This window comes from Camelus ferus, chromosome 15 (genome assembly GCF_009834535.1).
Source record: "Camelus ferus isolate YT-003-E chromosome 15, BCGSAC_Cfer_1.0, whole genome shotgun sequence".
Lineage (NCBI taxonomy): Eukaryota > Metazoa > Chordata > Mammalia > Artiodactyla > Camelidae > Camelus > Camelus ferus.
The window spans coordinates 32,913,031-32,931,178 of record NC_045710.1 but is presented as its reverse complement, the minus strand read 5'-3'; the positions used below and the strand labels follow the sequence as shown (position 1 = coordinate 32,931,178).

General features: G+C 42.9%; 1 protein-coding gene and 1 non-coding gene across 4 annotated transcripts in view; one reads left to right on the top strand and one right to left on the bottom strand.

Moving 5' to 3' along the window:
- The window catches only part of PRKCE (protein kinase C epsilon), a 470,469-nt gene that overhangs the window by 182,279 nt on the left and 270,042 nt on the right, over nt 1-18,148 (bottom strand). The window lies entirely within an intron of this gene.
- Nucleotides 6,123-6,195, top strand: TRNAT-AGU. The gene has a single exon. It is a non-coding gene; the product is annotated as a tRNA-Thr (tRNA).

Here is an 18,148-nt window from a genome sequence, read left to right as displayed (position 1 = left end):
GAAGGGTAAAATCTGTTCATCCTAAAAATGTTTATTATGTGGATACTGGATGCCAGGCACTGTTCTAGACCCAGACTCTGGGCCACAATGGATGGACCATAGCCATTCTCTAGTTCTCAGATATTTTGGATTTGGTCCTTGATAGATAGGTCTCCACTAACAAAGCAAGGAATTACCATGATACTAAAGACAACAGTGGTTATGACTGAGGGTGCTCCTGACAGAGACTGGATGGAACTTTTCCCACTCAATCTCTGAGGAGTTTACTTAATTTTCCTTCTCAGTAAATCCCTGGTTTGACTGTAGGGACTCACTGTGAAAAATGCAAGATCAACGGAAACAAAACACAACCAAAAACAACCAAAAAACAAAAAACTAGGTACTGAAAATCAAAGGAGCGGTGCTTTTTCATTTGTTTTCCATGAGGAAAATAATTATAATATTTTCAAGTGAAATAAATGCTACATGACAGTGAGTTTAACTATTAAGTAAATATTTATGTGATGCCAAAGAGTATGTTCTACATGCTGTACTGACACAATACATTAAAGCAGATTTCTGCTCAAAACAGGAAGGAGGAAACAGCAATTAATTCCCTGGAAGAGATCAGGCTACATTATCTCTGTCTTCCCAGAGAGCCACACAACGTGAATCAGACATGGCTGAGGGGAGAGGCTTGGAATTGTCTGCATGTTTGATTCTGTGTGTAACCTAATCAGAAGAGAGCTAGTGGCATTTCAAGATTAGCATCTCAAGCTTAAGATAAATCATTTTCTTCTTTCTCATCTTTGCTTTCTGAATGATCTGTTCTGTGTTCACGGCAGGGCATATGCTCTGTGTACTTATTAAAACTTAAGCTAGATTGTTCTTTGTAGGGGGAAAAAAAACCAACCATGGAAAACTTGGACCCTTGACAGGGGAGGGAGAGCAGCACTAGTGTAAACTGAATGAAAACACAGTGATGGCAGGACAGTGGGATGGTCACTGAGGGAGAGGGCCCGAGGGAGAATGGGGGAGGGCAGCCCTCCAATCCCATCACCCAGGCTCTGATACAAAGCACATGGGAACATGGGGAACCACTGAAGAACAGTGATTATACTGAAGCAGGAAGTCTCCCTGCCTCTTGCCTGTCTATACATTCATTCATTCCCTCCCTCCTCCATCCATTCAAAATTACATACTGGAGTCACACTGGACCTACTGCACGCTTCTGGTAGTCACTACTTGCCAGGAGAAAAACCACAGAGCAAAAACTCTCCAGGCAGATCTGCTAAAAGCTCTAAGAGACTTCTCATCCCGGGAAATCAGCCAAGTAGGGCATTAGCCAAGGGTGGGGCCAGAGTTGTCACCGGTGCTAGTGATGGTCCTATGATTCACATCACAGGAGATCGAGCTGTTGCTGAATTCCTGGTCACCTAAGCCCGGTGGAGCTCATGTCCATTAGGTCACATTCATGGTTTGTGTTTCTAAAATGCCCTATTAAAAAAATGCCTGTGGGAGAACAGTGGGAGAGCAGTGGTAGATGTCTCGGCAGGGCATCTGTCCATTCCCTGGTACTGCCTGGTGGTCTTGGGGAGGGGGTAGTATCAAGGTCAAATGAAGGTTGGCATCTCCCAGCTTCAAATATATAAAAAGCCTTTGAATGGCACAGGCACCCCAGCCAAAAAGGTTATGGGATTATTTAGTAAAAACCCATCACCATCCAGTGCTGTTGATATCAGCCATTCCACATCACCCAGTCAGTGGCAGGCAGGATCCAGAAAAGCTCAAGCAGAGTGAGCTAAAAATCACACCTTCTAAAGCCTAAATTGGCCCTTGCTCACCCCGAGCTCCATGGAGCTTCTCAAAATTAAGTGCCTGCACAGTTTCCCAGGATACCACAGTGAGCTCACTTGCTGTTTTCCCTAAGCACCTCTGTTTGCTAAGGAAGTTTTATCTTGTCTAATATTGTAATAATTAAATATTTTAAAGTTAAAACTCTAAAGTTTTAATTAAACTAAAGTTTTAAATTTTAGTATTTTATTTTAAAGTTAAAATTAAAAAACAAAACACACACACAGCCTTTCCCAGAGAGATATGGGGTCCTGAGCAAGGTTGCCAGGAAGTTGGTCAGGTGGGTATTTCTTATCAGACTACCTGGGAAAGAAGAATGGTTTCAGGGAGTCAGAAGATAAAAACAAGAAAATAATAGGCAATGAAAGACTCATGAGACAAAGGAGATGATGGAAAAAGAAGATAAAGAAGTAAAGATGATGAAGTCACAAAGTCCAGGCTGGTAACAGGCCAAGTGAACCCCACACCTTCTCAGAGAGCAGATGGGTATGTCTTAAGTTACACAATCTTTTCTCCCCATCTCCTGGTCCATACTGACCAAGAAGAGAGCTCATCATCCTTCTACCTCCCCTGCTAGTAACCCAAGCCCAGCCCATTTCCAGGGCAGGGTGTTGGGGGGCTGGACCTTCCTTAGGAACAAGCCCCAGGTCCTTCTACAGCCACCAAGGCCATAGTGCTTGAGGAACTCAGATCTTTTCCCATGACTCCAGAAACATGCTTCAACTTTTTCTGACAAGTTTTATGTTCCACTGAGACTGTGACCAACTGTGTGTGTGGAGAGAGGGATAAGGAGATCAAAAACAATGCTTTTAATACCAGAAAGCAAAGCATCCCATAGTCCAACCCATGCTCCTCCAAGGCTCACAGGCTCTGACTACACACACACACACACACACAAACACAAACACAAACACACATTCACATACAGTGTCTCTCACCCTGTGTTGTTGGCACCTCTTTCCAGCCTGGGAACACTGCAGTCCAGAAAAACTAATGAATTCCCAGTATTGCTTCCTACGGCCTCAGAAATTCCTATCTTGCCATGAGCTGTCTTCCAAAGTGATATGAGGATGTCGGGGAAAGAACAGTCACTGTGTGAGGAGAGAACTACTTCTCATAGTTCTGCAAAACAACAGAGACAACTACTATATTATGGGTCTCATATCTACAAACTCCCATACAAAGAAAACAAAAACCATCAAGAACAAAATATGGGGGTGGGGAGTGGAAATTTTTTTTAAATTTATTGAACCTAAGAAAATATCTGAAGCCACAGATGCTTAAGGGAAATCCAGTTAGCTTAGGTCTTAGGGCTAATGAAGTACAAGTGGAGATCAAATTCTCCCAATGAGTACATTATCTTTGTCTAGAGGGAAAATGCTACCATCCACAGGCCCTGTCTTGAATCTCAACACACTTCTTACAGATAAACATTCTTGGTTACCAGGACCCTGGGGAAGATGTAGATATGGCCAAATAGTACCCAACTTCTCTCCTGAAAACTCAACTCCCACCCTATACCTCACTACCTCAGAGCAGCCCAAGAGATGTGTCTTTAATTACAGGAGATGGTACTTTCCTCACTTAGAAATCTGGGCCCTGAATACAGGCAGTCTCCGGCCTGCCCTTTCAGCAGGTCTTGGCTTAAGCATTAACTGGGACTAGACAACTAAGGTTAAGCTGACGTTAAGGTCTACCATCAGTCTCAAGAGTCTCCAGAATCCCCAGTGATGGATTAGCACTGCCTCTGGCCTCATCTCTGCCTCATCCCTGAAGTGCCAGTGAGTCTGGCTATCCCTAACAGGTTGGGAGATGCTGAAGAGGAGAGAACAGAAATCCATCCAGAGAAAAGACTTAGGAAAAAAACTTCATTTTCTGGGAGAGAAAAAAAGGGCCAAATGAGAAGTATGGTAGCCAATCTGCCAGGTGATCCCAGGGATCTCTACATCCTGGTGTTTCCACCTGTGTGCAGGTTCCTCCCACAATGACTAGGGATGACCTGCTGACTTGTGTAACCAGACTTTGCAGAAATGACAGAATGTGGCTTCTGAGGCTAGGTCATAAAAGACATTGCAGCTTCCACCTTGCTCTCTCTCAGATCTCCCTTGGAAAGCCAGCTGCTATGCCATGAGGACATGCAAGCAGCCTGATGGAGAGGTCCATTTGGTGGGAAACTGAGATCTCCTGCCAGTCAACAAGGACTCATAAGCCGTAAGTGTAGGCCATCTTGGGATCGGGTCCTCCAGCTCCTGTTGAGCCTTGGGTCGACCACAACCCTTGCCAATGTCTTGACTGCAACCTCACAAGAGATCACAGGCCAGAACCATCCTGCTTAAGCTGCTTCTGAATTCCTTACCCACAGAAACCTTATGAGATAATACATATTTATTACTGTCTTAAGTGGTTAAATTTGGGATAACTTGTTACTTAGCAATAGGTGTCTAATTCAGGAGGGAATAGATAAACCAAGCAGGAGAGACTCAGGGTAAACACTGGAAGGAAAATATTGTAACTGTGAGAACTGTTCATTCACTCAACCAATACTGACTGAGTGCCTCCGGGGTGCTAGGTACCTACCCGGCCTTTCGGTTACACATTCATCCTGCCTATGGAGAGAGACAAAGGGAAAGAAATAGTGGTAGGACAGACAGTATTAGAAACACTATCACATGGATCCCAGTGTCTATGTAAAAGTGAATTGGGCCGACCTGGCTCCTGAGAGCTGGGAATTCAGAGATACTGGTGTCCTAAAAACCAAATCATCCCCGTTACTTTCAGCTCCACTATGTCAGCTTATCCTTTAAGCTCAAGGCTTTAAACCTTGTTAAAACACAGATCCCCTGGGAGGGCCATTATGAGTTAAGTACGGATGAATGTCATATCTTTTTGGAGGAGCTGTACTGAGAAGGTAGAAAAATTATGTAGAACCTGCAAGGGAGAGTGCTGTTTGGAGATAAATTTTAGAAATTTTACAGTCAAAGGCTGATGGGTGCTTAACATATCTGAAGCAAAAGACAAAATCCATTTTTAAACAATCTAATAATAGAAATAATAGGTACCATTTACCATATTGTGTGTGATTAAAACGTATTTTCTCTACTTCTTGAAAGGCTCCCAAAAGATTGGTATTATTATCTCCACTATACAAATGAGAAAACTGGGCTAAGAAATTCTAGGTGATTCACCCAAGGGTGCATAGTTATTAAGTGGTGGAGCCTGATTTTGTACCAAGGACTGTTTAGTTTCAAAGTTCATGGTGTCCCCACCATGCTACACATAGTAAAGAATATAAAATGGACAATTGCTCCCCTTTCATCTCATATAGAAACTGGAAAAAACATTCAAGAAAATTCAAGCATGCTGTTCCTATTATACCATCAGGTAGTTTAAGGATTTTTTTTTTTTTTAATGAACTTTCCTTCTCCAAGGCTGTAAATGAAAAAGCTATGTGAAAAATTATTAGCAGATTGGAATGGGAAAGGCCCATTGATTTTAATTGAGTATAGCGTTTGATGAGAAGTTCTGAAAGTTGTTTTGGAAACTAGATTGCTGGAGAAGCAACGGAAAATGAAAACTCACAGAGACAGCTCACTCTAGTAACACAACACACATGCCAGGGAGCACAGGGGAGTGACGAGTATACGACCAGAGCCCCTCCTTTCAGCCGATTTGTACCATTTCTGGGCATTTCATACAGAATTCTGAAAGGCAGGAGACGTGAGGTACGATGCAGGAGCAAATATACTCATCACATCGGCAACACCTCCTGGAACAGAGTGTGGACCTGCTTGAGCCAAGCAAGGAACAACGTTTTACATCAAGGTGTTCCCAAAATCTGCCCTAAGCCATCTTGTGCTCGGCAGGAATACCTGCCATGATGGAAAAGTCTATTCTCCTCTCCAGGTCAGCCCCCTTTTCATTCCTGAGGCTACCAAGGTGAATGTTAATGTTGCTGGGTTTTGTTTTTTTAATAACATTATCCTTTTTCTCCAAAGACAGTGAAACAGAGCAGGACCCTGTCAGGTTCTCCCTGGAACAAAAAGGCAATATCATAGACACTGAAAAGGGACCAGTGGTTGCCAGGGACTGGGGGTGAGCAAAGGATCTGACTATGAAAGGGAAAGATAATGGGAGAATTTTGGAAGGTGGTGAAACCATTCTATATTTTGACTGCAGTAGTGGTTATATGACTGTATGTATTTGTCAAAATTCACAAAACTGTACACTAAAACGAGTGAATTTTATTGTATCTAATGGTATCTTTTTTTTTTAAGGGGGGAGTTAAGGGGGAGGGTATAGCTCAAATGGTAGAGCACATGCTCAGTATGCATGAGGTCCTGGGTTCAATTCCCAGTACCTTCTCTAAAAAATAAATAAACCTAATTACCTCCCCCCTCCAAAAAATAAATTTAAAAAATTTAAAAACTAAATTAAAAAAAGAGGGGGGCGAGGGAGTAATGAAGGAAGACCTATGTAGCCTCAGCCCTGTGTCAAGAGCCCTGAAGAAAAGAACCACCCCGAGGAAAATTTAAAATGAAAATCTGCTCTAAGCATTTAAACAGCCTTTACAACCAAGAACTCAAGCGAGCAGAATAGACTGTAAACATGAGCCCAGAGAGAGCTGGGGTATCTGGTGTAAACCCAGGTCCCTCCACTGTCTGCTTCTGCCTTTAGTCCATGGACTTTCCATTCTGTCTTCCCTGATCTCACCACCTTACCCAGGTAGACCTCCTGACTGCCCCTCACATAAGTCACATCTATTCCTCCAAGCTTCTGATTACATCAGTCCTCTTGCCTAGGACACAGCTCTTTCTCCCCTCTCCTAATCTCAATCTTTCCCATCTTTTAAGATCTAAAGCTTCCATGAAACTTTCCCTACCAGAGCAGTCCACAAGGATCTCCTCTTCTTTGAACTATCTGAGGACTCGGAGTCTTTCCTATTCAATTTGATACTCATCCATTAAACATTTAATTATACACTTTGAGTGACTGATGGAATGTTCATAATGTTTCCTCAACTACACTGCTATTTACTTTAGAATAAGAAGCCCTTAAAATTTCTATTGTGTCCATCTCCCCAACCTCACCCCCCAGTACTTTCCGTGCCTAGTTCTAACTATCAATAATCGAATGAAATACCAAAATATCAACCACAGTAGGTAAGAGAAGCAATGTATTAAACACATTGCAATTTATCTGCTCATAGCTCAAAATCTTTGTAAATTTTTTTCCTTGCATACAAAGTGATTAAAATGTCTTTTCACAAAATAAAACCCACCCGTGGTTCTAAACAATTTAACCATCCCTAAAGGACCCACAATAACAGTAAGTACATACATTTCTTGATGTGTGATTGTTTCCACTGTATTAGATTCCTTTCATGGTAGCACATTAAAATGAGAGTTGGGTTATTTCTCCTTTTTTAAAAAAAAAAACCAATAATCAAACAAAGTCTATACATTCATTTATTTTCTTCTAGAGGTCTTAGGCCAAGTATCTTGAGCTAATAGACACCCTCTACAGATGTTTCCAATTTTCATGCATGCTTATGTTTAAATTAGGTAGGCCAATTTAATTAGCCTTTTAATCTTGCAGGACAGCGATGCAAAAAGATCATGCTGAGTTACTGCCATCATATTCCGAGTCTCAAGTTACATTTCATCCCTTGCCCTTTGCTTATTTTATGGTAAAGTATAAATGGAAAATGCAATACTGATAAGGAATTATGTGAGTGCAAGCAAATCATTTTTTTCTTCAGAAAATTTCCAACTGGCATTTAAACTCTTTAGACTCTGTATTGATTTTTGAACCAGAAAGAAGCCATCAGTCTTCATTTCAGTTGGATTTACAGACCGCCTTTAATAACATCATAGAGTCTATGTGTATGGATGAATTTGAGGACTGTTTTCTTCCCTGCCAGGAATCATGGGGCTGCACGAAGACCTTTGGCCCCTCTAGGGTCCCCTTCAAAGTGGAAGGGAGTGTTGAAAAGGCTCAGAAAGTTGAAGAGCTCATTGTCCATCCAGGCTGATAATTTTGTCCAAGACCAGCCCTTTCTAGTTATAGCTTCCAGGTGTGAGTTTAGGTATCATTCCCTGGGAGACAAAATAAAATAGAGGTGCAACTGCTACTATACCAGTTGAGTAAAAAGCAAAACCACTAGGCCAGTGGTTCTCAAACTTCAACCTGCATCAGAATCCCCCGGAAGCTTGTTGAAGCACAGGTTGGTGGAACTTTAACCTACATCAGAATCCCCTAGAAGCTTGTTGAAGCACAGGTTGCTGGGCCTCACCTGGCTTTCTAGTCAGGAGCTCTGGGTTGGGGCCTGAGAATGTGCATCCTTCCCTCAAGACAGCCACTGCAGCCCCAGGGAGTGAGACTTCCAAGGCATTTCCTTCCTTTTCCCCTTTTTATTGACGTATAGTTGATTTACAATACTGTGTTAATTTCAGGCATTTGGCACAGTGTGTGTTTGGGTTTTTTTGGTAGATTATATTCCTTCAATGATTATTAGAAGATACTGGGCATAATTCCCTGTACTATACAGTAAATCCTTGTTGCTTATCTACTTTATGTAGAGTAGTTTGTACTTGTTAATCCCATACTCTTGATTTGTCCCTCTCTCCCTCCGTCCCTCACCCCTTTGGTTACCATAAGTCTGTTTTCTACATCTGTGAGCCTGTTTTGTATATGGATTCATTTGTATTATTTTTTAGATTCCACATATAAGTAATATCTCAGAGTGGCTATCATCAAAAAGTCTACAAATAACCAATGCCGAGGCATTCTCATAAGCATTCTTTAGAGAGTTCCCAGGGAGTCTGCTGCCCCTACATCTTGTGAATGCTTCTAGGAGCAGAACTACTGAGTCAGCTGGGAAGCATCTCTTGCTAGCAGGTGACTAAGCCTCCGGATGAAGTGGGCAGTGGAGTGGAGCAAATGGAAGGCAAATGGTTGTGTGAAGGACATGTAGGTACAAAGGGAGAACAGCGCCACGAGCAGGAGAACCCTGGAATTCCACGTCCACCAGAGAGCACCTGCAGTGTCAAGAACTGAGCCCAGCTCCACCAGGGGCTGAAGGAGCGACTGTAGGGGTGTACTTCACCCCCCAGGAGAGAGCGCTAAAGCCTGCACACCCCCCACTCCCTTCTCCTGGGCTCATTTAGGGTTTCCACCACTTTGGAAGCTAAGGAGAAGCCGTCATTCGTGACTAGCTTCTCTGTTCTCCCAGAGAGAGATCCTAGGTTTTTAAGCTTTAAAACACATGGAGGGCTTGGCCCCGCCCTCAGAGACTCCCATTTAAATGGTCTGGGGATCAGCCCTCCATGGGTTTTTGTTTGTTTGTTTGTTTGTTTGTTTGTTTTAAAGATTCCCAGGTGACCTTAACCTGGAGTAAAAATTGAGAACCACTGGCAAACCAGCTCTGGGCTTCTTGGCCCAAAGGAAGCCTGTGTGCTTCCTTTCCCTGCCCTTCTGGTTCTGAGATTCTCCAGGTGTGTTCCACTAACATCACCTTAATGTTCAGCAGACATTAGACTGGACCCCATGACAAAGGAGAAGAGGAGGCTTCAGAGCTGAGTATCTTCCAGATAATTGAATGCAAACAGTAAAGTCGGAGGGAAACAGGTGGAGGGTTATTTCGGAGCTCTCAGTTTTTTGAGAATTTCATATCTCAAACATCACTCAGTAATGTAAAAAAAAAAAAAGGCAGCTGGCTTGAACTTCCTGTCCAGGAAATTAGCTTTCAGGGAGAACTCACACTTACCAAATGAAACAGATTCTCATACTGTAGTCTACAGTTTCATTTGGCTACTTAAAAAAAATTTTTTTTTAAATGGAGGTACTGGGGATTGAACCCAGGACCTCATCCATACTAAACACGGGCTCTACCAGTGAGCCACACACCCTCTCCTCTACTGTTTTGTCCTGTTTATAAGTGCCTTGAAAGCAGGAACTTTCTGCCAACAGAACCTTTGTGTTATGGGGCACGGCTTAAAAAAAGCACTTTCAGTATTCTTACTTTTTCTACACAAGTTGCATTCCTAGAAAGCAGCATGTCAATGGAATTGCCATCCCTCAAACCCAGTTTTAAAGGTACATTAAGTGCTCTATAAGGGAGCTTTTGAAGAGTGACTTAATTTGGGAGGTAATGCTAATAAGTACACTTTAATTCAACTGTTTGGTAAAGCTAAATTTTAACAGAGCGATTTCAGTGTAAAATAGAGGTTGTCTTCTGTTCCCCTAATTTGAACCTTTAAGGGGCTTGGGGTATGTTATAATAAATTCTGCTGTAGTTCATGCTCCTTCAGAATATTTGCAGCAAAGGAGGGGTGTTTTATTGGTTTAAACTTCACCGCACTTCTATATGTTGAGTCACACACACAGAACAATGATGACTCGCCTGTGCTTACAAGATCCAGGAGCCGCATGGTGTAATGAAATGAGTAGAATCATTTTGAGTTGGGGACTGAGGACCTTTTGCTCACCATCAGCTAGTTGTGTGCCATTGAGGGAGTCCATTTCCTTTTCTGGCTTTGGTTTATCTGTGTGACGGAAATATTGGACTAGGTGATTTCTAAAGGCTTTTTCGGCTCTGGCATTTTAAGATTTCAGGCTTCTTTGAAGAGTCTGGATCGTCTGAGGTTGTCAAATTCTACTGTCCTAGAACCACCTCTATTAGCATTTGGCACAAACTCAGAAGAGGAGGTGTGGGAGAACCAAGCTCACTGTGTGCGACTGTGCAGGTTGTGCACTGCACGAAAGTCCTCAGTGGCTACATCTGCCCCCAGCAGAGGGCTGTATTAGCAGAGGGCTCCCCAATGTGTTAGGTGCTACATGGTCTCACCTGGCCCTGGTGGAAGCAGGACCTTTAAACCTAAGGGCAGCAAAGCACAAATCTTGTGGTTAACATCAAAATGGGGTCCCATGACAAAAGGCTACCCTTCTGGGCCCAGGAGAGGCTTGGCTCAAGTGTGGAGACCATGTACACTTAACTGTTACCTAGTTTCAGTGAAGAAGTCGGGGTTAAGGGGGATTTATGGAAGTCCAAAGACTTGCAAGGCAGAGGGACACATCTAAGGAGATGACTGTGACTGGAAACATTAGTTACTGAAGAGCATTTATGAAAACCAGATGACCGGTTCCTCCTTTGAGTCCGAGGGTAAAGTTGTGTAGAACAGTTGTTCCCAAAACCTGGTTGCTTATCAGAGTGACCTGGGAAGCCAGTGCAGCCACAGACTCCTGAACCACTCCCCAATCCTACCGAGTGAGGATTAAACATCTATAATTTCCATCAGCTCCCCAGGGAGTCTGGCACAGCCAACACAGCAGCAGACAACATTACAGTGTTTGATTAGGCCCTGGGTGTTAAGCTGTGGGAAGGACTGGAGAATAATTCACACTCATGACCAGGGATGAAGGGCAAGGACACCGTTTGGGGCTTTCTGTCTGGTGGCCAAGTGAGCACAGTCCCAGGCAGACAATTTGGGGCCACCCAGGGGGCATTTAACTAAGATGAGCTGAGTTCCCAGAAGGTACTCAGGGAACACAAGTCCTCCTACTCGTCCTCTAGCTGCTACTCATCCCCGAACACCTGTCACCTTGAGCCAACAGGTGTTCAAACCACAGAGACAGTGCACATATCGTGCTCATCAACATCCCACCCCCTCAGCATCCATCCCTCTTTCTGCCGTCCATGCGCTTGCAGTAATCATTTTTACTCCAGTGCTTATTAGACAGTTGGCCTAGGGCATCATCAAACCAGGCATCCGGTAGTCCCTGGGGAAACTGGGGCAGAGTCAAGAATAAAGCCCAGTGATGACCTTGAAAGCTATTTTTCCCTCACCCAGCCAGAGTTACCCATGCAAATGCACTGTGACATCTTTATCAGCTACCCTCAAAATTAGAAAGTGAGAAGCAGAAATAAATGAACTCTCAGGGAGTGTAACTGAAATTCTGCCAGCAAGTTTCAAGATAAAGCTTTTCATAATAAAACATGAAAATCATCTAAAGATCAGAGGTTGGCTAATGTCCATTATCTGATTATAAAGCAGTGATCTGTTTTAATGACTATGGTTAAAACTAGGCATTCATTTTTGGTAAATATATTGCTTGTATTAAAGGCAAAACCCAGTTTAGCTGAATATAGCTTCAGTCTTTGATCAAAATTTCATTCACAGAAAGCCATTTTTGTTATGTTCCCAGGATACTATTTAGGGAAATATTTTCTAAGAATTTATTTAAGGCAAGTGTTTTGCTTCATAAAGCTAACACAAGAAGAAATTAAAACCATGAATAGATCGATAATCATTTTTTAAATCAATAATTCAAAAATATATGCATTTCTAATTTAAATCCCAATAGGTTTCTCACAGAATTTGAGAAGTTGATCTTAAAATTCACAGAAGAAAATTGGCCCAAAGTTGCACACACACAGAAGTGTTGACAAAGAAGAATAAAGAATGGAACCATGTTCTACAGATATCAAGGTTGGTTTCACAGCTAGAGCAATTAAGACAATGTGTATTGGTTCAGGGATAGATAGACCAAAAGAACAGAACAGAGACCTGAAGTAGGAGACTCAGTGGGGAAACTATGGGACTGATCACAACATGAACCTAGGCGCTCCCAGGTTGTCAAAATAGAAAAAAAAGAAAAAAGGAAGAAAAAGAATTAGACCCAAGTGTAAAAAGCAAAACACTAAAACTTTCAATTAAAAAAAATTTCTGTCATTTAGAGGATTTATTCATCAGAATGCAAAGAGCACAAACCAAGTATAATCATATTAAAATGTAAAACTGCACCGCAGAAGACACCAGAAATAAATTATACTGGCAAGCCAGAGACACTGTGAGAAGGTATTTGCAGCACATAATAGATTCAGATTTGGTAGTTCAGTATATATCAAAAATCCCTACCATCAGCAAGAGAAAGACCAGAAAAACAAAAAGAAAAATTAGCAAAGGATAGGAACAGTTTCTTCTCAGGGGACATACAGCTGGCCAATAATCCTAATAGGATCCTCAGCCTTACAAGTGATCAGGGAAATGCAGACTAAAACAATAATGAGGTGCCATATTACACTTACCGGTTGGCAAAAATTTTAAATCTCACAATATTAAGTACTGGTGAGGAAGTAAAGAAGCAAACTCTGACATATTGCCCATGGGGATGCAAACTAATATAACCAAGTTGAAGAACAATCTGGCAATAATGAGCTAAGCTGATAATGTGCATAACCTACAACCTAGCAGTTTCTTCCTAAGTGCATACCCGAGGAAAATTTGCACACATATACCCAAAGAGACACAAAGATGTTCAGTGGAACACTGTTTGTGGTAGTAAAAAACTGAAAACGATTTAAATGTCCACCAACAAGTGAAAATGGATAAAAAGTGACTTTGCCAAACAAGGAATATCATCTAGTAGTTAAAATGAATGAACTAGATGTAATACTGTCAACGTAGACAAATCTTTGAAACATGTCTCCTTAAAAAAAGCAAGTTACAAAAGAAAAGATACACAATGATACCATTCATATAAAATCAAATTCACAAAACATTTATGGACAAACACACACACACACACACACACACACACACACACGTGCGCGCATATGAATGGGCTGAACGCCAACTTCAGCCCAGTGGTTACCTCTGGGGAAAGAGGAGCAGAAATCTCTTCTTGAGGGCATTCCAACTATATGTCATGTCTTATTTCTTTAACAAAGAAAGACAATGAGAAAGATCTGAGGCAAATATTACATTTTTATATTCACTAACCAGGGGTAATGAGATTGCCACTAAATTAGCCCTGCTTTTTCATCTATATTTGAAATATTTCCAACATTTTTAAAGGTTCTGTGTGTCCATATGCCAATGAGCATTTGTTTTGAATGTGGCACACTATCATGTGGCAACGACTTGCCCTCAGTCCACTGAATTTGGAGATGTGACGCTGGAACACTCACAAATAAAGTAACAGCGCAACTTTAAAATAGATACAATTTATAGATTATTTGCCCCCCACCGCTGAAGTTATTAGCCTGTGTCTTAACATGTAGACAATAGACATTTATATGTAAGCAGTGCCTACACACAGTCTAGGGTGAGTTGGGGAGAGGGAGTTTTACTACTGTTCAGAGAACGCTGCTAACCTCACATGTTCATTGTTGTCTGACTTCCTCCTACTTCTCAGCCATTTTTACATCTCCAAACTTTACTGGGTAAAACAGGCTAGAAAAGGAATACAAATTTCATTGCAAGAAATGTTGACTGAATAGTCCTTCTCCAAAGAAATAATCCTTGAGACTGTGTATTGTAATCACCACTACCACAACAAATCTGGAAACCCGAATGTCTACCAACCAGAAAATAATTAAGTGAAATACCAAACTGCTAGAATACAAATGATAATTATAAAGACTATGTAACAAAATGGATAAATGTTTGCTTAAAAAGAACACTGAGACTATAACCACATAAAAAGATGTTTTAAGTAGTTGAAAGATCAGAAGATCAGTTCTTCAAGTTCTGAAGATAAGAAGACATGTAAAAATGAAAATAATTGTTATCACTGTATGATTATAAGCATTATTTCAATCTGTTAACATTTTGATGCATTTATTCCTTAAGTATCTTTTTTTTGGTAACAGATTTATTGATATATAATGTCCTAATATAACAGGTCACTGTACCATTGATCCATTTAGAGCATATTATCACTGGTTTTTAGTAGATCACAGATGTGCAACCATCTCCAGAGACAATTTAAGACCATTTTCATCACATCAAAAAGAAACCCTCATACCCTTTAGCAGATACTCTCCATTTCCCAGCCTCTGCCCCTGGCAGTCACTGATGTCCTTCTGTCTCTGGGGATTTGCCTATTCTGGACATTTCATATAAATGGAATCATACAACATATGACTTCTGTGTCTAGCCACTACCACTGAGCATATTTTCAAGGTTCATCCATACTGTAGTGTGTATCAGTACTTCATTTCTTTTTATTGCCAAATAGTATTCCATTGAGTGGACATACTTCCCTTCATTTATGTGGCACTATTTTTTACACTACCAATAAATACACTATGTGATGAAGAGAGGTTCAGAGAGTTTTCCATCTACCCTATTCTCACATGAATTACTTCTGGTGGCTGAATGATGACCTCAGGGTAGTGAATGCCTCAGAGTTTAGGTCTACTGGGTCATAACTTGGGATTTGGCTGTTGGGTAGGACAGGCAGACTGGACAGGGACCAGAAATCTCTAGGGGGTAGAGTTGACAATTGGTGCAGTCTGGTAGAGAGAAGAGGAAGCAACGGAGGGTTTTAGCACAAGCAGGAGGAGGCTGGAAAGGTAGAAGTTGGGAAGGAGAATGCAGGGCAGAAAAGAGGCAGAGGTGCCTACAGGTGATCAGCTGCCCAGGGAGATCCAGCCACAGGAGGATCCAAAGCAGAGGACTGGGCTCAAAAGTGAGCTTGAATGCATGGAAAGCCCTGGGACACTGAACAGAAGACCAGAGCATGGACTTGGCTGTGGGGTTAGAGCAGCTCACAGCTACCAAAAGCCTGGTCAGGGCAGAGCTGGGGCTACTCAACCAGGGGTTTGAGGCCAGAGAAGGACCAAGGGAGGGCAGAGCTGAGAGGATGCTGTCCTCTGGGGCCTATAGACTGAAACCGAGTTAAGGATTACAGAAGCCATGGGATCAGGGAAAAAGCAATTTCATCACTGTCATAACAGCAGGCACCACTGATTATCTGCTATGCACCAAGCATGGTGACAGGTGGTTCCATGTATATCATCATTAATCTTCAGAACCACTTACAAGGAAGGTACCATCACTACCTTAATTTTAGAGATGAGAAGACCGAGCCTTACAGAAGTACAACAATGATGCAACAGAAAGTGACAAAGCAAGCTATGAACCTGAGTCTGACTCCAAAGCCTACATCTGCAGTTCTGAGAATGGTGGTGACAGTTGGTTGCATTCACATCAGACAGCAGTTCCTGAAGCTCTTGGCCCTCACAAGCCAAGGTGACTTTACACCCCATGGTGTGTAGGAGTTGCCACCCTTGGAAGGTGGTGAGAGCCAAGGTTTGCCCTGGGGCAGCCTTCTGAACTGCTCAAGAGTATGATCACACCCACTTCATCCCGACTTTCTTTCCTCAGAAACTCCACAAGGCAGGCAAGGGAGGATTAACCCCACAAATCATGTCAGTATCTTTATCCCAATCTGGCTCTGCTGACCTTTAATTCATCCCCTCCTCCAGGGCACTCCATCAAGAACCTGTCACAACTACAACTGGCTATTTCCCAGGGCACCTGCATGGATCTTGAAAAGATTAAGGGGCACGGAGCTGGCAGGAGGATGTTCCCGTCTCTCACCACTTCTGATCTTCTTTGAACAAGAGCTCAAGGCTGATGTCTTAGGGATTAGACAGCTCTGTTCTCCAGGCCCTCGCCTTCTCTCTCCTCCAGTGGACAGAGATTTCAGCTGTACATGCTTTCCCTGCAAACCCTGGGAAGAGCTGAGCCAGCATGTCCCAAGGTTCTGACTTGGGTCACTTATAACCCACTGCATTTCTATAAAACTTAAATGGAAAGTAAACTTTCACTTCAGGTGAAGTGAGCCGGAAAACAAATGGGAAGACAATAGGCCAGGTGGCCTTCCTGCATGGTCAGTCCCAGAGTGACCTGGCATGCATGACTCACAGCCACGGACGATCTGATCAAGGGTCCCGAGGGCCTGGAGCCCTGTGGTGGGCAGGGATTTGAGAGACATAGGGCTCCTCGTGGCTCCTTTGTAGAATGATTCTGCAAACTCTGGTCACATTGCTTGATATTCAGCCAATGTCCTATACCTTGGGAGGGCCACTGTCAAGTTCACAGTCAGGGCTGCCCTTGCAGATGGAGGGTTAATGGCAGCCTTAATTGTTTTATGTTTATTAATGACTGGAACATGCAGAGCACTGAATCCAGTCCATTTCAGGATTTATCATCACTGCTATCCAGGGTTAGCCACACACATAGGTATCAGTGGCCATTCATGTGGTCTCACTGAAGGAGGTGGAAAAGCCCTTCACCAAATGGTCTTCCCCACCGGTGCCCAATGTTCTGCTGTGGGAAAGTCATTCTTTCCTCTCGAGAGGCTATATAAAATAGACACGGAGCCTGCTTTGGGGTCACATGCCTGGATTCTAATTCTGGCATTTACCAGCAGGGCACAGGTAAGCAGACCCTCTTGAAGAGATCTGTAAGTATAACAATATTAATAACAGTATTTACCTTATGCTAACCAAGCTCAGGGCCTGGCATATGGTACGTGCTCGACCAGCGATAGCTGTGCAGTGTGGCCCTCCGAGGCCCTCCTCTGAGACTCAAGTTCTCCCAGAATACGCCCTACTTTTAGTGCTCTGGTGTGCCCATCATTTCCCTACCTGATGGGAGCAGCCTGGAGGCCCATGGAAGGGAGTGAGGGGTTGGAAGAGGAGCCAGAAATGAAAGAACCACACTGGTGAAGAGAAGGGCAGTGAAAGGGAGGCCTGGGGAGGAGACAAGCATCCCCACTTTACTGAGCGCCACCACCTCTGTATCCAGCCCACAATGGCTTTGAGGGTCGGTGGAATTCACCCACCTAAATATCCAAGGATTTACAAGTGAAGTTACTTGAGAGTGTTGTTTTTTTTTAAGTGGAGGATCTATTTACATAAAGTAGAATGGACAGATCTTAAGTGTCAGGTCAATGAGTTCTGACATACACACCAGTGCAGCCATCAACCAGCCCAAGCTGAGTTGTTTTTTATGTACTGGCCCAAAAGCATTCCACACATAGCTTGGGAACACCCACTGTGGACACACGCACCTTTCCCTACAGCCTGGGGTGCCTGAGGCAATCCACAAGGTGCAGAACAAAAGTGGCTCCCTGCAGTCTAAAGGGAGTAAATGGAACTAGAGCAGTGAAGCAGAATGGAGGGGAACACTGAGTCACCACCTCAGTGATTCAATCCTAAAGGCTGTGATGTCAATGAATCTGGGCAAGAATCTACAAGCAATGACCCGGGTTTGCCAGGGGGTGTGGAGGGAGCGGGGCATGATGGCCGATCACTGCAACTGACTCATAACACCCAGATTCTTCGCACCTCTGACTCAGCCATCCCCCACCATCAAACTGATCTGGAGTAAATCACATCACAGCTCCATGCCTCAGACTCCAAACCTGTCAAACAATGCCTTTGTGGACCGAATGCTTCTGTGTCTTTTTGGGCTCCAGCAACTTAAACAATCCTGTGTTGATGACCTAGACAGGGCAGTTT